The sequence below is a fragment of the Macaca mulatta genome, chromosome 7 (assembly GCF_049350105.2).
Source record: "Macaca mulatta isolate MMU2019108-1 chromosome 7, T2T-MMU8v2.0, whole genome shotgun sequence".
Classification (NCBI taxonomy): Eukaryota; Metazoa; Chordata; class Mammalia; order Primates; family Cercopithecidae; genus Macaca; species Macaca mulatta.
The window spans coordinates 86,948,037-86,967,319 of record NC_133412.1 but is presented as its reverse complement, the minus strand read 5'-3'; the positions used below and the strand labels follow the sequence as shown (position 1 = coordinate 86,967,319).

General features: G+C 47.5%; 1 long non-coding RNA gene across 1 annotated transcript; it reads right to left on the bottom strand.

Annotated features, from left to right (window-relative positions):
- Positions 1 to 366: 366 nt before the first annotated feature.
- On the bottom strand, positions 367 to 2,521 carry LOC707917 (uncharacterized). Its single transcript, XR_013395268.1, has 3 exons — positions 2,367 to 2,521; positions 1,684 to 1,790; positions 367 to 978 (listed from the first exon to the last, which is right to left on the bottom strand). It is a non-coding gene; the product is annotated as an uncharacterized LOC707917 (long non-coding RNA).
- Between the last annotated feature and the right edge of the window lie 16,762 nt (positions 2,522 to 19,283).

Below are 19,283 nucleotides of genomic sequence, written 5' to 3'. Positions count from 1 at the left end.
TTCTATTCGCACAACAATTCCTAGAGTCTTACCTAGGCAGAGAAATTCCTTTTTGATCACAGTCTGATGAAATTTGTCTTTTTCCAGTGTTTTTGCAACAACTACCACCCATGATAGGTTGCTTCAAGATCTATAACAGTCGTGAATCTGAAATTGATGAAGTGCCCTCGAGGTCAGCATTGTGTGTGCGGATTCTTAACTCTGCCTCAGTAGGCACACTGGTCCTTAAATCCCCTTCTGAACACATGCATGCCTGTCTCACGGCCCTCATCTCCCTCACTTTTCTCCCTGAGCACACCAGGATGGTCCCCAAGCTTACTTTCAGCTGCTTTTAGCTCTATATATTTCAGAAAAAAAAAGTTATCTTGTATACAGCATTTGAAATTATTTTATTCAGAAAAGTTCACACTGGGCATGTATGCCAAGCTCTGAGCTAAGCTCCAAGGATCCAGAAATATATGAGAAACAGTGTCTGGCCCTCTAGGAGCTCTAGAGAAAGAGAAATGGAGACAATGAAGAGAGCCTAGCCTTGGCCTTGAATAGGGAAAAAAAGGCAATATTGGGGTTTGGCCTTGAGTAGACATCCAGAATACAGCATTCCAGGATGAGCATAACTAGGCTGCTGAGGATGGCCTTTTTTGGAGGTAGCTCAGAAGTGGAAGAGGGAGCTGTGGCACTGGTAGGACAGAAACTTCAAAGACCAGGTGGTGGGGCCTGATATAGAGTCATCTGATTGCCCTTTCCAGTTGAGTTCCAGGTGGTAAGGGGAAAGGAAAAGAGACCAGTTTCCTGGGCTGTTAGCTAACCCCATGATGGCCAATGGAAGAGCTTCAGGGTAAGGGACACTATTGAAAAATCAGGACCAGCAATATGGATGAAACAGGACACTTCTCCTCTTTATCTTCTGAATCAGCGGAGAAGCAGATGGCACCCTTCGCCTTTGAGCCCTTTGGATCCTTCCGTGAGAACAGCTCTTCTCTGTAAACAAAGAAAAAGGGGATAATTAGAGGCAGAATGGCACATAGAGAAAGACATCTCAGATGACGGAGAGGAAAACAGAGAGAATGGGTGAGGAGAACAGTGCTCCCTAAACGCTCTCTCTTTGTATACACAGAGGAAAGATTATCTGGAGAACACATTTGGGTACATGAGTGATTGTCCAAGGCCCATCGAGCCACTATGGGGACAGCATGCATCATTGTCGTCACAAACCTGTAACCCATGCTGACCGAGAAGCTGCAGAATGATGCTGCCATTCCAAAGGGACAACAGGAGAGAAGTTGTGATCAAAGGCAAAAATAGAGACAAAGGACAGGAGGCTACCTAGGATAAGAAAGGCCAGAGTGAGCTTGGAGAGGGCAGAGGCTGCAGAAAGGGAGGAGGCTCAGTAGTGGGCAGCTATCACCAAAGAGGCTCCTCCGGTTTATACTTCTTAAAGGAGAATAGGCACTGTCTCAGGGAAAGGGAGCAATGAGTAAGTATGCACGAGCAGCACTTGGGAGTGAAGAAGGGGGCAGCCAAGGCACTGGAGAGGCTGAACTCTGGATCTCCTAACAAATGAATGGGGTCCTCCGTCTCATCCCTGGCAGCACCCATCCAGGTTCAGGAAATGGAGAAGGGAGGAAGTCAAGTAACTGGAGTGTTGGCTTTTGAGGCACAGATTCAGCCCTGCCACCTACTTACCTTCCTTTGCAGGCTGCATCAGGCCTTTGAGGCCTCCTGGGCCACGCTTGAAAGGCCTCCAGCTGCAGGGACATGTCATGGCTTCTGGGAAATGTCACGACGAGGTTCTGCAGGAGAGAACACAGGGATGTCAGGGCGCCCCGTCAGCATCAGGAGCCCACATTGCGTGAGAGGCTTGTGACCCAGCCTCACAGACTTGGATTTTGGGAAAAATTCATCTCTGACTTGAGTGGGAGGCACCTCAGGGCTGGGATCTCTTCGAGCCCATTTGGGAAATCTGGGGTGTTTTCAGCTCCTCTCTCCAACCCTTCCAGCCTGCCCAAGCGCACAGGGGCTGCTCCTCTTGCCCTTACCACCTGCCTCTCATGCCCGGCCCCAGTCACTGGTCTGAAGGGGCTCTGACAATTCACATTAAGAGACTTAGGAATGCCGCAATTTCATAACTGTCTTCCCACAAAGAAATTGTAGCTTAATAGGAGCCAGACCTACATCTGGAGTTGGAAACTGCAAGGGCGGGACATCAGATATCTAGGACAAGGCAGCCTCTGAAAAGAGGGGGCAATTTCTTGGTTGAGGCAGGAATTTTCCTAGGCCCCTGACATCCCAGCCAGGGCTGCTCCTCGTGCCCTTCCTTCCCTGAGGCCCAGGCTGCCACGAAAGGCAATGATCCCAGAAAGACACACAAGTGGATCCCTGGGCTTAGCAGGGATGGAGCAGCCTGGTCTGAACAAGATGCATGGGCTGGCCATTTAGAAGCCCCTTCTTCAGAAGAGTCCTGCACTCAGGTACTACATGGGAGAAGTGAAGTGGGTGCTCTAAAAAGCAACTGCTAGCACATGCTTGGAACCCTGTGGGCTGCCCCGGAAGCCCCAACGGACGCAACTGCCACTGGGCGGGTGGGGGAGGGGAGGCAGCTTGGGCAGCCAAGGGTCCCAGTCTCCTACAAACTTCCTGCACACCTGGGGAAGGCAGCAGCTCTGGGGTCTGCAGTGGGGGCACCTCATGGTTCCTAACTGTCCTAGAAATGAAAAGGGATTCAAAGAGACCCACTTGATAACCTGTCAGGCTGCATAGCAGTGAGGCTTCCTCCTTTAGTAGGTTCTTGAAATTGTATATTTATATACAGATAGATAAATATACATATACAATATACAGAGTGGCTGCAGGTTTGCTTACAGCAAGGCAGTGGGTGAAGGTGATGGGTGTGCAGTGGTGGACTCTGGAACCCTCCAAGGGGCTCCCCTGCTGGACGCAGAACTGGAGCCTTTGAGCGGCTGACCAAGACAAAAAGGAAGAGGGACGAGACAGAAGGCAGGGCCGCAAGGATGCAAGGCCTTGTCTACTAAGTCCTACTCTCCCATGTAGGCCATTACCCCCGACCTATCTGAGCTTCAGTTTCTCTGAAAGGAAAATGGGTCATCAAGAGACAAATACACAGGAGGAAAGGAAAAATCACGAGGGCAAAAGGTCCAGGGTGAATGGAGGGAAGGAAAAAATTGCAGAGATCAAGTAGAACCACAGACAGGAGAGAGAGCCTTTGGCAAGATAGCGGCAGGGAGGTAAAAGAGAGGGGAAGTGATGGGAAGCCATGAAGAATTGGGTGGCAAGGAGAAGGAAGCTAAGGGTGGAACGGTGGAGACTTGGGGAAGGTAGAATCAGGAACCAGGGCCAAAGTGCAGAAGAAACAGTCTACTGGACCAGCCAGTGTTGGAGGGTGGACCTGGGACGTGCAAGACATTTTCTTCTCATTCCAGTCAGAGGCAGGAGACAGGAACTGAAGGGGGCCAGCTAAGGCAGGACAGGAGGAGGGCAGAAAGCTCAAAGTGTCCTTCTCCTGTCCCCTCATCCCCTCTCCCTCCAACCCTTCCAAAAGCCTTGCCCCAGAAACAAGGGAATAGAACCCAGGAAGGTTGAGTAGAGGGATGGGTTTTGGGCATCCTTTCCAGAGAGAAATGATAGCTTAACAGTGATCAGCTGAATGGCCGGGAAACACCCTCATAATGGTGGAGGGCTGAGCATCTAGTACCTTAGCCTAGGGGAAAGGGACAGGCTTGAGGTCTTCCCGGACTCCTCTAGCCGAGGTCTCCTGTCCAGGGAAGCTCAGGTGTGAGGGAGACTCAGAAACGGCTCCCAGGTGGAAATTGGGCTGCCTCCTCTGGGGAGGCTGCTTGAAGCCTAGTGGGTACAGCACAGAATAGCCAGGAGAGGGGGGTGCCAAGGCATGCCCTCCTCACAAAAGCCCCCATGAGGCTGCTCTCAAAACCCTAGCAGGAGCACCTCTACTTTTCCTTCCTCCAATCCCAGGGGGTGGGGGAACTCACTTTGGACCCAGAGAAGCCCTCACATAGTCCTCCTGCTGGCCAATTCTGCTATCTCAGGTCCCAGTGCCCTGGGAGATGAAGGCCATTGCTGCAGATGAAAACCAGAATCAGACATCTGGGGAAGAAGTGTGATCCCAAGGAAGGAAATAAATGGCTCCCAAAATTGCTCAGTGCTCCCCTACTAAGCAGGAGGAGATGGATGTAGGATTTCTCTTCAGGCAGGGCTCTGGAGCATCTAACTGTGGTGTTGCTGTTGGATCATGCTCATACATGTAGAGAGCCAGCAGAAAAGGATTTTGTGGGGAAGGTCCATTAAAACCTTTCTAGGTAAATCAAAGTTCAATAGACCCAACTGCCAGGCATCCTGGCAGGGGTGGTGTCCTGGACAGGACACCACACCACTCACTTCCCTTTGCATTTCCCTATTGCCACTCTCCTTTGATATTTGTTCAGGAATTCACCCATCTGTAAGCTCATTGCTTTATCAAATATTTGTTGAGCTTTGCTGGGCAGAGGGGATATAAAAATGAATGAGACAAAGTTCCTGCATTCAAGTACCTTCCTGGGTAGTGAGAAAGGGCAGACTGACATGCTGAGAATGAAGAGAGAAATATAGGATGCAGGCGGATGGCTTAGGTAGACACATCCCTTAGTCCCTGCTCTCATGGGTAAATACAGCTACTGGGAGGAAGTTAACATCAAAAAATCCTCCAGGGGAGTCAATATTTGTTGCTTCTCACCAGGCAGATAGGAAGTTGGAAACCAGAAAGTTCTTTGCCCATTCGGGAATTTAGAGTCTAAAATCAAAACATACTCACACGTATTAATCAGGGTCCATCCCTTGAGCAGCACCGATATCAGGGAAAAGAAAACTACTTGGTGAGTTAGGATACAGCGGGAGGGGTCTCAAAGACAGCCATTGAAAATGCCCCCAAATGCTGGAGACCTCAGGTTTGAAGGGGTTCTGATGGCCTTATGGACTTATAAGGGACATGGTTCAGAGGTTTCCCCAGACCAGCACAGGACTCGGGAAGGGGGAGCAGGGAAGCCCCCAGGATCTAGATTTTGGGGATGTCAGTGCTACAGGGACTGGGCTTGTGACTGGAAGCTGCCTCTTTGGTGTCCCCAGTTGAAGAGCAGAGGTCCAGGATGGGTCCCAAGAAGATGGGGACAGCCCAGATGATGGTCAATGCAGTCTTGGCTGGCGGGGGAAGGGGGTTCCTGGAAGGGGCCACGAAGAGGTGGAGTGACACTGGAGTATCACCAAGGTGGTGCTTCCTTGCCGCCAGAAAGCCTGGCCTGAGGAGGAGAAAGGAGGAAGATGACTCAGCTGGAGTGACAGCCTGCCTACTCCCTGCTGCCCCTGTATTGGGCTATCACTGCTGGGGAGTGCATCCAAACAGAGGGCTATTTGATAAGTCTGAAATATCCACAGGACTCCCAACTCAGGAGAGACAAATGGGCAGAAACAGAAAAGTAAATGCTGAGATTATATCTGAAGAAAGAGAAAGAGCACAGCAAGAGCAGAGCAAAGAGTTAGGATGAAAAACCTCATGGTGTCAAAAAAGAAGGAAGGAGAGGAGAGGAAAAAGAGAGTGTCCCATAGGAAACCAGAGTCAGAGTGAGGTCAGGACAAGGCTAACAGCACAGGAAGAAGTGACTGGCTGGACCTCGCCCAAAGAGAATTGAGCCTGAAGGCTTCAGGGATATGGTCTGTGCTTCGTCCCTCTGCCCCTAACTCTGGGGACATGCCTCTCTTGGGGACAGAATGCAGATGAAGAGAAACAGAAGTGGCCAAGTCAAGAAGCCACGGGCTGAGGGTGCCCCAGCTGCCCACCTCCCTTGGGGCAAAGCTCATCCCTAGTTTACAAGGAGTGCATGACAACTGGCCCTTGTCCTGGGCCAGTCCCAAGCCCATACGGGCAACAGGGCATGTGATTTTGAGCCTCTCTCCCACCTCCCAGCCCTATCCAGGTGTCTCTGGGAAGGGTTCTTGGAGCTTCCCCCTACCGTTAAAGGAATCCCTCCAGCAGCTGCCCTGCCTGACCAGGCACAGCTGACTCTGAGGAGAAGATGCTCGCAGCCCCATACCTTTTTTTTTTTCTTTCAGAAAGATCTGCATCTTAACTACAGTCTGTTTCCCACTGAGAGGAAGCCAGTTTCCCAAGCAGCCCTGGGAAGCTCAGTTTTGTGGAGGATACAAGGGACCCTAGCTCAGCCCTAGGCAGGCAGGCTGGGAAAGGAGTGGCCCTTTGTCTGGGGAGGGACTGGGCTGCTCTGTGCCCAGAAACTACATGGATAAGCAGTTGCATGATATGCACCCGAAGCCAGTCCCCGGGAAGCCCTGCCATTGAGAGTCAGTGCCACCACACGGCCCTCTCTGCACCCCTAGACCCCACGGATAGGGAGAAGGGTTGGTCCTGGACCCAGAGGACCCCTCAAGTGGAGTGAGGCTCCCCAACTGCTCTTGCCCAGAGAGCTCTGCCTATGAAGGGGCCCACCAAAGAGACCAGAGCTGAGAGATGGTACAAGCTCCCCTGCGGCAGTTGTGGTTGTAAAAAGGGGGGTCTCAGGATGAGATCTGGGTGCCTGAAAAATGGTCAAATCACAGTTCAGTTCAAGAAGCAAGCAGCAGTAGTCTGCTCCACGAGGTTAGGCTGAGGGCTGCTCTTCAGCTTGGCTCCCAAGGTGGTTTGCTCTGGATCAGCTGCTTTGAGTATTTGACCCGTGAGTGACCTGCCACTTTCAGGTCATCTTGGACCACAAGCCAAAGTCTCACAGAAGTTGCCACTCATGACTTGCCTGAGTACCTGGCACCAAAACAAACAAAGCCGGCCTGCTTTCTTTTCCTTTCTCATTCCACCACTCTCCACAGTCATGTCTCCATTCACTGATGTATTGTCCACTGAAGAGCTATTATCTTGGCCTTGATACGAGACATAAAATACGAACAGCTATTAACTTGGCCTTGATACGAGAGAGTGGCACATAGTCCCTAACTTTAAGTAGCTCACTGCATCCTGAGGAAAGATATGGTCCTCATGGGGAGGGGGTATTGGTGATGCTCGCTGGGGCCTTCCTTAGACTTCAGATATCAAGCCCTCATAGCCTATCTCTTCTATTGTACCTCACAGGGAACTAAAATAACTTTAGATTGTAAAGGTAGCTAAAATGTTACTAGAAAACATCTTCAATTAGAAAATATTTTAGGGGTGGCAAGGAGTGAGCAGGCCTCTGCCCATCAAGGTCTCATGGTCTTACAGGAGACACTACTTTGGGTGGACATGGTTCAGAGGTTTCCTCAGACGAGCACAGGACTAGGGGAGAAGGAGCAGGGAAGCCCCCATGATCCAGATTTTGGGGATGTCAAATCCCATTGTCTGCCTTTATGCCATACTGGCATTTTAAGGACCAGGAGAAATCTTCAGGGCTACATGTCCAATGCGGAGAGTGCCCTGAAATTCTGGAAACTCCATCTCTTAAGGGTTCTGATGGTGTCATATGGGCTTATCAGGAACAAGCATCAGATGCTTCCTGCGACCAGCACAGGACTAGGGGAGGCGGAGCAGGGAAGGCCCCAGGATCCAGGTTTTGGGGAGGTCAGTGCTGTAGGGGCTGGGCTTGTGTCTGGAAGCTGCCTCCTTTTGTGTTCCCAGTTGAAGGGCAGAGGGTGGTGGGCTGCTCTTAAGAAGATGGGACAGCCCAGATGATGGCCAATGGGAGTCTCGGGGGATCCTGAAGGGGGGGGCCAAGAGGAGCGGGGGTGAGGCTACGGTATCATTCAAGGGTATCATTCACATGTTGCTTCCTTGTGATTAGAAAGCCAGGTTTGGGGAATGATTAAATGGTAAATTCTGTAATGCGTGTGTTTCATTGCAATTTTCTAGATATAGCATGGGGAGGAGAGAAGGTGTCCTCCCTTCAGCTTTGAGGATGGATAGGAGTGACGTGGGGTCAGAACCCCTCTCTGCTGTCACTCTTTGTGGAGCCCCAACACATTCTTTACAAAGAAGGAATGCCAAAGGAGGGCATTTTCATCTAACTCAAACGCCTAGAGACCTCGGGACCTTGGAGAGACAGAGACAGAGGTTCTGGGGTTATATTTGTGGACTGAGACAGGGGGAGATAAAGCCCCCTGAGAGAGAACAAAAACAGTAGTGGGGAAGATATGATCAGAGACAAAATTAGAGACAGTAAAAGTGGAAACAAGGCATCCAGAGGGGCAGAGAGCCATAGCTATAGGGGAAGAAGAGAGAAGTACAGAGACCAAAATATGAAATTGTTGGGCATAGTGAGCCTTTGGTTGGCTGTCTTCCAGGGGAAGAGTCAGATTCCTCTAAATTTCATGGTTTAAAAAAGACAGAAATTGAGTCATTAGAGATTTTCAGTGGAGGAAGGACAAGGGATAGACAGGTCTCTCCTGAGACAGAACCACCAGTATTCTCTGTGATTCAGAGATACAGGTTACTTGCCTTATCTAGAGTGGCTCATCTCCGTGGCTACCAATTATCTTGCTACCTTCTGGCCAGGTGTAGGGCCCAAATTAACTAAGAAGACTGAAGAGAAGAGAGAAAGAAGCGAGAGAGCAGAGACCTGGCTGGGCATGACACTGCTACTATCCTCTGAGTCAAGCAATTCCCAAAGTCGCCAGGTTAGCTGATCCTTGGCCCCATCTGTAGGGATTCTTTTTGGAGGAAATATGCAGATGGAGGGTGATGGCGGCACACAGGGTACCTGAGACAAGTGCTCAGCCTTTAGAGACCCAATTCCTGCTGCTGCCCTCATTAGCTACCCCTCAGCAGCCAGGGACCCACAGCCCTGCCCTGCAGGCTCTGGACAGCTTTGGTCATAGCTCACTTCCAGCCTGGATGGGCCTGGTGGACAGTTCTGTGCTTGTTTGAGAAGTCCCCCCGCTTCTGCCCTTTAGTCCTTCCTCCTCCTATCTGGTCTCTCCTTTCCAAAGAGCTTTAAACTTTCTCAAAAGCAGAAAGGCGAAGACATGTGGATGAGTTTCTTCCCCAAAGAAAGTTTAAGCTTAGTAGTGGACATTTCTTAACAAAATGAAAAAGAACCAGGGTCAGGGGCTGACTACTTTTCAGACAGTGGGTGGTTATTCATGGTCAGGTGATTTCCTGACTTCTGTGAAAGCCCAGCCCAGAATGTTTATCACTTTATTCCCTTCCAAAGCCCAGGCAGCCTCAAGAAACCTTCTAAGCGGGTCCCAGGCAGAACTCTCTTAGAAGGAGAACAAACTAAGCCTGCAAATGGGAATTCAGAGAAGCAGAAGACTTATCAGGAATGTCCAAATCACAATAATTAAATAACCAAGATACCCTAACCTATAGTCTAGGGCCCGGGACTAGTCTGGTTCTGATAGGCTTTTCCTTCATCAGTGCCCTTTGACTCCAGCTAACTTCAAGAGACTTACTCCTCTAGGATAGCCCACACATCCCATTGATGAATTTGCTAAGTTAGAGAAGGATCTGCATCCTTGCCCTGTGAGAACCTTCTGCCTTCAGTAAGCTCCCAATGTGAAGGGGGCATACAGACAATCAAGTGTGCAATCCTGTGGCCCCATGTTAAATGCAATATAATGTCCCCATGCCCTGATGCCTAGGAGACAACCCTAGAGTCATCAAGGCAGCCATAGTAAAAGACTGCAAGGCCTGGCAATCTCTTTAATGGAAATGCATTTGGAGATATTTGGCCTGTCCTCAGAGTAGCACATGACAATGAAACAGGCTCTCACTCCCCAGGGGGGCAGAGGTTTCCAAGATTGTGGTCTTGGGTGACTGAAATACAGTGCTTGGATCAGGAACTCTTTGCTATTTCCAGGTGGAGACTAGAAAACCAAGAGAAGGGAAATGATGGGTCAGGAATTTGTGCCTTGTGGACCATCCCTTTCCTGTCTGTGGAGCCTTCCAAGAAAGAAGGAAGGCAGCAATGAGAACAATCTGTCTAATGAGGTTGAACTCAAGCAATAGATCAGGTGAAAGAGGTTGCTTTTGCTTTGCTCTCCCTGGAATGTCCATAGGCCTTTCTTTCTTCATGGTACCTATTTTGTCATGCTGTAGACAATTAAAATTTTTAACATAGACCAACACAGACGAATTCTGCTTCCTGCTCTTGCAGGATATCCGGGATGTCCTGCAGCAAGGCAAAGTAAGCAAGAGCAGAGAGCAGCAGAGTCCTGAAGAAAACAGACATGGAGTGCAGGGGAGGCGAGGGAAAGGGAAAGGACAGGAGGGGAAGGGAGGGGAGAGTAGGGAAGAGAAGGGGGATGTGGGGTCTGGGGCATCAGAGCTGGGTCAAGGACATGGGGATCCAGGAACCTTTGTCCAGGAATGCATACCTTGGTCCAGTCTTGCTCTGGAAAGAGAACTGTGATGCAAATGAAAGACCACGATGGTCAGAGGCACTTCAAAACAAATCACTGTCTGACTTGCCTGTTCCCCCTTCTGATCCTCAGCATAAGTTTCTGAGGGAGAGGAACTCCATGTAGAATGAGCCTCGATAAGGCTGCCTAAGAGGAGAGGAAAGGAAATGAGGGCATTTTGCCAAAGGGAGGGGCTAGGGCTTGCTCCCGGTTAGCCCTCTGACAGCTCGCACTTTGGAATGTGTGTGTAGGTTGGAGGCAAGGGCGTGGGGCAGATAAAGAGGGCTATAGTTAGGGGAGTGGCTAGTGGTTAAAGGAATTCAAGTCCTTGTGAGGCCAGCTACTAGGCTTCCATCCTCTGGGCTGTTCCCTTGAGGTCTTCATCCTTACCTGGTTCTAAGCCAGGCCATATCCCAGATTCAGCATTGAAGAGAAAATTATTAGATTGACCCAAGCCCACAAACTCTCCCTTCAAAATAGGCACTCCCAAAACTAAAGGGGCCCTACTGTCCCCAGGAAGAGCAATAACAATTAGGGCCAAACTTTGAGTTTTTTTTCACTCCTGGAAGGGATGTATATCCATATAGGAAGTAGGGTGAGCTGCATGCCCCAAGGTAGGAGGAAGAATGACTTTCCAACAAAAGCTTGAGCATAACCTCATTTTTACGCTATAGGAAATTATCAAACGACCTATTAGTAGAGCTTCTTTTAGAAAGACAAGGCAAAATTAGGCTGTTAAGAATGCTTTGCCTAGCATTTGGGAGGCCAAGGTGGGCTGATTGCTTGAGCTCAGGATTTCAATACCAGACTGGGCAGCATGGTGAAACCCTGTCTCTATTAAAATATGAAAAATAAAATAGATGATAGGTAGGTAGATAGATAGATAGATAGATAGATAGATAGATAGATAGATAGAGGCATGGCAGTGTGTGCCTATAGTCCCAGCTACTCAGGAGGCTGAGACAGGAGAATTGCCTGAACCTGGGAGGTGGAGGTTGCAGTGAGCTGAGATTGCACCACTGCACTCCAAACTGGGTGACAGAGCGAGACTCCGTCTCTGAAAACAATAAGAGTGCCTTGCTCTGGTGGTCTGAACCAGTCATCACCCTTTTATTTCATTATTCACTTTACTTGGGATTACTCCCCATCTTCCTGGTTCTTGGCTTTGATCACTCCCAATTCATTCCCAGTCAACTTCTTTGGACTGATTCTTGTGTCAGGAGACTTTACTCATACTGAGCCCTGAGTTTCCTGGGAAACCCACATCTCTTTACTAATGGGACTTTGTGTTGCAAATGAGAATGCCTATTTTGAAGCGAGTGTTTGTGGACTCTATTCTTTTTCACAAGAATTTTTTTAATCCATAAATTTAATATGTACCTTTTATTTTTTTCATTCAGGGCTCATGGGACTTGTCTTGATCTGTAGTTTTGGCTACACCTGCTTGGGAAAGCCTGGTCTGGGAATTCCTGCCACCACTAACTCACTGACTTCCACTTGCCTGGGATCTATTAGAATTCTTCCATTGCAGATGTTCTGACACACTGAAGCTATGCCTTAGCTGACAAGCTAATATGCAATTCCTTCTAGAACTCATGGATTTATATTCCTCTTCTCTCCCCACTCTTGTCCAGACCTTTACATCCTGGATTCTTTACCATTTCTGCCCCTGGGACTCTTGGATATCATTGTCACTCATACCCATAAAGCACCTTAGGAACTGGACATTACTATTTTAATGTTATTCAAAACACACCCATGGAAGCTCAAGTGCCAGGCACATACTCTAATAAGTCTTGGGTATTCAAAAATGAATGAGAAACCGTGTTTTTTCCTCTAAAAGCAATCTTGTAAAATCGCGTCCAGTAGCTTCCAAGACATTAGAGGTGAAGTTGAGTTTGTAAGCTAACATAGGGAGTCAATTTCTTAGATGGCAAATGGAAAAAATCCTTGAAGCCTCTAGTCTGTGAGTGGCTGGGGTTGGGCTTGAGAAGTTCTTGGGAAGGAACTTTCTGACAGAGTAGATAGATACTCCCTGACTGAGTCAGCCTTTCCGGATGTGTTTCTAATAATGGGGTCCACAGTTGGAGAGGGAAACCTCATTATCAGAGTTCCCAGCTAGAAGCAGACAGACAGCCCGTGGGGTGAGTGTCGGAAGGTTTGGTTTCATGTCTCCAAACCAAATGGTGGCTACTGGAAAAGTGAAAAAAGAGTGATCAAGGAAAAGGCAAGACCAGAAGGGACCCAAGGAGTGAAACACCACCTCCAGGGCACAAGGTCCCCCAGCCCGGAAGCTGCTCACTGATGTCCAACTCCACCCCTGCTTTCTAACCCCGCCATAGCCATCCCAGGGTCCTGTTCTTCCTATGAAAGAAAAAGTCAAATGGATGAGCCACAATGGCCCCACTAGGGAAAGAGAATCTGCTAGGTAGGGAGAGAGATAGCTATATAGAAAGATACAAAGAGATACATACAAAGAACAAGACATAGAAATAAAATAACAAAGAGTGACAGCAGCAGAAAAATAACAAAAGAACTGGTTGCTTCCCCTAGGAGAAAATCCAGAGTGTAGAGCAGTGATAAGGAGACTGGGGGCAAGCAACAGATAGAGAATGCCAGCAGAAGGCAGGAACAGAGGTGTCCATGTGACAGACCTGGAGGGATTCAGAGAGGGCAAAGGGCAGAAGCGGGACTCTAGCTATAATATTCTGTCCCGGTGAGCCCACCATCTGTCCCTAGCATGCTCATGCTTCTCCCCACACATTCACAGCTCCTGCAGAAAGACAAAACCATAGAGGAAAGCACTCAGAAAGGAGCCGGATGAGGGAATGCAAAGAAAAGGTAAATGAGGGAAGCGTTGAAAGATACAGGGAAGAGAGAAGGGGTTCTGGCCTTTGGTGTGGAGGCCAGAAAGATACGCAAAAGGCTGGAAATGTGCCCCACAGTCATCACAAACCCCACTCCCAGGCAGGTTCCTGGTACACATGGAAGCAAAGGAGTAAAAAATGTGGTCGGATGAAATTAGATTGCTTGGGGCCACTGAAATATCCCCAGAAAATTTCTCTCTTCAGCTTTTGAAATAAGTTATTCTAACTCAGAGCTGATGCTTCTGCAGATGGGTTTGGATGCTACCCAAGGTCTAGGTCCCCATCATTGCCCCTTGCCCTACTTAGGGCAGGAGGAGGTGTCTAGTATCCACTAGACACCATCCAGTGAAGTGCTCTTGAACTCAGGAACTTGTCTCACCTTAGTACAGTGAGGGAATGAGGTGCTTGCTTCATTTGCAATCACTGGCCTTTGGCTTGGTGTGAGGTCCTAATCCTGTGCTCTGGAGTGGAGAGCCAAGCCTCTGTGCTCATCCCAACAGAACCTCTTCCAGTGGCAGCAGGAGGGACGGGAGACAGGTGAAGTTAGAAGATGCTTTGCTATATTCACCAAGTCTTCAAAACAAGAGCACTGAAGTGCTGGGGACTGTTTCTCCTTGACTTTTTAGCCTTGATACAATGGCCACAAAGAAGAGCTCTTCACAGTAGAAGCTTGTTATGTTTGCTTTCCCGTCATCCACCATAAGGCCTAGAATACAACCTTCTTCCCATTTCAGTAAACATCTACTGAGTAAATCACACGAGGATATCTGCTTTCTCAGGAATTTTACTAAACTACTGTTTGATGGCAAACTCAACTTCAGAGGACTTCAACTGTAGCCTGAACCAGGTTTCTTCATGACAAGATATGGGTGAGAGAGAGGGGAACCACAAAACAATCTGCACTGCTTGAAAAATGGTCTCATCATAATTCAGGTCAAAGCTCTTGAACCAAGTGTAAAAGCTAGGCCCAGATTTTCCTTCAGCTGGGAACTGGAATTGGTCTTGATGAGTTTATTGCAGGAGACACGTTCCTTTGTAGGGCCCAGAGCAGTGCAGGCACAGAGTTGTAGAAAACCCACAGCAGTCTCAGACTTTTCAGAGAAACTGCTCCAGCTTTAGGGTTCATGTCCTAAAAAAACCCACCGGTCCCAGTGCTCATCTACTTGTCTCTCTCCTTTGTCTTCAGGTTTTCTTATCCTTCCTTCATGCTTTACTTGACTCTCCACTGACTTACTTAATAGATACATGAAAACACTTGAGAACTCTTTATCTAAACTCATTGATGAAAATCACTTTACTTGGCAAATATTTATTGAGCTTTATCTTATATTGAACTCCTGGTAGTGTTGAGAACTCAAATTCAATTGAGAATTTGTTTTCCCCCACTGAGAATGTCACTTTTGAGTAGGGAGGAGTGGATTGCGGGAAAGGAGGCTGGAGTCAGTCAGGGAGCAGAGTGTCCCTTAAGGAGTCATCCTACGGGAATTGCAAATCACAGTGGAGTTCAAGAAGGTGACAGTGGATAACTTCTTTCTATTCCCAGGTGGAGAAGAAAGAGCCAGATGGTCAGGATGATGAACAGGGAACTCCCCTTTAGATGTCATTCTTCTCATGGCAAGTGATGGCAGTGGGAGAAGCAGAGGCTGGGACAGCTGAGAAAGTGGGAACATGAGATTTCCGCATGTTTTTCAAAGGCAGGGTGATCCTGGTTGAACCAGTTGCCTCTAGGGTGGCAAAATGGTGCCCTGTCCCTTTCCTTCTATTCTCACATTGCCCTGTTGACAAAAATGGCCAAACTCCATAAAATAGTTGAAGAGATTTATTCTGAGCCAAATAGGAGTGACCATGGCCCATGACACAGCCCTCAGGAGATCCTAAGGACATGTGTCCAAGGTGGTCGGGGTACAGCTGGGTTTTATATATTTTTAGGGAGGCATGACACATCAATCAAATACATTTAAGAAATACATTGGTTTGGTTCAGAAAGTTGGGACAACTCAAAGCAGGGGCTTCTACGCTGTAAGTAAATTTAAATATTTTCTGGTTGACAATTGGTTGAGTTTATCTGAAGACCTGGGATCAATGGAAAGGAATGTTCAGGTTAAGGTAAAGGATTGTGCAGACCAAGTTTTATTGTGCAGAGGAATCGTGCAGAGAGCAGACTTCAGAGACAGAGAGCAGGTTGTAAAATGCTTTTTTATCAGACCTAAAAGGGTGCCTGGCTCTTAGTTGATTATCTCCTGGATCTAGAAAGAAAGGAAGGAAAACAAAGGGGAAAGGGGATTCTCTATAGAATGTGGATTTTTTCCCACAAGAGACTTTGCAGGACAATTTCAAGGTATAGCAAGAAAATATATTTTGGGGTAAAACACTTTGATTTTCTTCCTTGTTATGCCAGAGTCAAACTGGAAAGTAAGTCACGATACACAGGGTCAAATAAAACCCATCTGATGAGATTTATGGCTTATAGGGCATGACTCCCCAGACCCCTTAGGATAGGAATTTGGGCAAGATAAAAAATCAGAGCTTTGTCCTCAGTCCCTTTGGCCATTCAGGTTCCAATCATCCCTTTCTGTCTAAAAATGATATTAAATGAACAAACTAAGAGGCAAACAGACAAACTAGGAAGAAGGAAACAGGAAGACAGAGAAGTCAATTTTTTTCAGATGTCTAGAAAGACAATGTAAAGATATGATGGCCAAAAAAAGATAGCAACATAGAAGAAGAAAACTAAAGATGGAGCAGGAAAAAAAGTAATGCAGGGAAATGTAATTTGAATGGCAGAGGCCCAAAAAAGGAGGCTCCTGGACAGATGGAGGAAGAAGCACAGACGCAAAGGTGGTGGTGCTGTCAGCCATGCCAGGCCATTGTCTCTCTTCCCCAAAGGGCAGTGCCTGGGGCAGCTTTCTTTATTCCTTGGTTCCTAGAAAGGGACATGAAATGTGATTTGACAGAGAAGGTACATCCAGAGAACATATAGGGGCCAGATGAGGCAGCTGTGACAAGAGCATGAAGGATCTGAAGGTCCAAAGTATGCCCACCACTTCCTCACTTCACCTAAACCCCAACCTATTTCTGTACCTTCACCCCAGCTGTAGATGAATCATGGGCCTGACCCAACTGAGCTGAAGGTAATAAAGAGAAGAAAGGAAGGTGATATGCTGGAGGCTCAGACTGTGGCATGCTGTGTCCGAGTCTCCACTTCTCTTCCTTATCTCAGTCTAATTTGATTTCATTAACACTGTCCCTTATTTGGGGGCAGCATTCGGGGAGCTGACAACCAGAAACTCATCCTTTCCTCTTAGGGGTGGTTGCTGGGAGGGATCGGGGTGGGGGAAGTAACAGAGAGCATCAAGAATATGCCTGTTGGATCAGGGTTCATGCCCTTGTTAACACACTCAAGACTATTACATTTAGCAGTCCCTCCCTTACCAAGATAAAGCTGAAGCTTCTTATATACATGTCATGCATAACAAGATATTTAAAAAGGTTTCTTGTTTTGTTTTCTTTGTGATTTAACAAGCCAAGAAAGAAAAATAGATGGGAAATTTCTCCTATCTTTTAAAGTAAGGAACTTGACTTACAAAGAAGGGAGGCATTAATACCAATTTTGTGAACCTTAGTTCAGCACTGGTATGAACGGACTAAAAATGTTGGAATTCTGGAAAAGAAAAAAGACTTTTCTGAAGAAATGTCTTGAAGTGGCGAGGTAATTTTGGTATTCCTTGCTGAGAAAGAGGAGTGTGTCCCCCATAAACTCATATTGAAGAATGGCCACAAAGAATGCTGATGGATCTGTCCCTTGAATTTTTCCAGGCACAGTGTCTTGATATCTGACCCCAGGGGAAGAAGTGGAGACTCAGGCTGAGGCTGTCAGGCAGAGAAAGATTTGGTTTCCATGGGGGCTGGCTGTGCCGCTATGGAAAGGGAGTCCAGCCAGTATGTTTGCTGTGTGACGCTGACCAGACCTGCCACTCAAGGGGAAGCCCTGACCAGGAGCCATTTTTAAATCCCATCCAGGAGAGTTTCTAGGAAGGAAGTGGTGGGGGTAAGGAGGAGTGTTCGACTGAAAAAGAAGAGGCAATTGCCGACCTTGGGACAGATTTGCCCACGGCTGGGAGGGTGCAATTAGATGTGCTCAGGGCGCCAATCTGAGGTATACTTAACAGCGCCCTGGTAAGGGTCAGCCCTGAGCATGTACCACGGCCAGATCAGGGCAAACTAATCCACTTCTCCATTCTTCAATGCTGGGGTCCACAGTAAGGCCAGCAGGGATGAGGAGAAAGAAACAAATCTCAAAACTGCAAACCACACCCTCATCTCCCGCTGTGAGTACCCACCATAGCCACTACTGAAGAGAGGGAAAACGCGCTAAATGAAGTTCACAGTGTTGACTCTTGGACAGGACTTGGTATCTCAGTTACTGAAATGGATCTCTCTTATGACTAAAACTGACTCGAGGACTTGTTATTACATGAAAGTTTCTGGAAAAAGTCTGGAACTGGTCCAAGATTTCACCCAAAGGAGGGAAGGCAAGAAATTGCATCACAGGGAAGATTTTACATCCTCAGTTCTTCTTGGAGGTGGGGCGGGGGGGCATTTGGGTCTTGTAAGTGGTTAGTGGAAATTTCCTTTATCACTTGCCCTGCCCTTTAGTCTCACAGCAGCATGTGTTAAGGAAACACTTGGAGTTTTCTGAAAGGCTACTTTTCTCTCTGTGTTGACCTAGCCACATACTTATGGCTCTGCTAAAATAGACATCTCGCCACCATTCTTCTCACTCCTTTGGAACGAGATCCTCTGGAATGTACCCTAGTCTTGACTTTCTTCTGAAAGTCTTCTGGAATTTCCCCTGGGCTGGGAGAGGCTCACTCCAAAGACTCCCCTGGCACCCCTGATTATCTCTGTGGCTGGGAATTCATCATTTCTTTGTCTTTGATTTCTCCCAAAACACTGTAAATTCCTTGAGAGCAAGGACTCTACCTATTCACTCATCTATTCCCAGGGGTTAGAAAACTTGGCACATTGTAGATGCTCAGTTAATGTTTGTTGAATCAATGCATGAACACACATATACAACGCATACACATGCACACACATACTTTCCTATGACATGCTGAATATATGCATAACTACTTCTGTTTACTTTCTGGGCAATGGCAAGGATTTCAATATATGAGACTTGAAAGACACTCATTTCGAGGGATAGCTAAAAGAAGAAAGAACAAGACGTAGACCAATGAAACTGGAGAAAAGACGTGCAGAGAAGAAAGGTTTTTTTTCCTGAAGCCTTAGTAAAGGTAAAGCAGAAGGGAACTAGAAATCATGAACTTAGGCACAGGAGTTTGAGGGGAGATTGCTGAGTCTTAGGTCTGAGGACAGCTGGCACGCTCTGCGTGAAGTTGTTTTGAACAACGCTGTTTACCAAGGTGTAAATAAGACAAAACAAAGAAACTGGTTTAACATATTTTCCTAATTCAACTCCAGAATGCAAATAAAGACTGTATATTGAAGGGTACACTGAGGGGAGATAAAGTGAATTATCTGCAAAAAAAGAGGGGGGGGCGTGAAAGAAAGAGACAACAGCAGAAGAAAGCTGGGGTGGTAGTCCATAAACTTGGGGAGAATTAATACAGGGCCTCAGGGTCATGGCCCATCACTCTAATGGTGCCGCAGGAGAGTGGTCGGGCCTCAGGGGGAGATAGCTTCAGGGTGGCTGGACGCCAAGGGATGGCTTTAGGGAAGCTACACCCTGGGGGTCTAGGAAATTGACTTCCAGTGCCCATCACCAGTGAACTGTGCCTGTTACAAACATTAGAACAGCAGTGTTCACTGTGATCAGAGACCAGAGTTTGTATAGTCTCTGAGACATTTGCGCAACGGGAACAGAAAAAAGAGGGCACCCCCAAATAAGTGATGATAAATTTTGCTTATGCTAAAAGGGATAGGAACTCAGAGGCAGATTTTATTTTTTAAAAAAGGAAAGAAAAAAGAAGTAAATAATGTTGCATCACTTGAATCTGTATATTTTTGGGG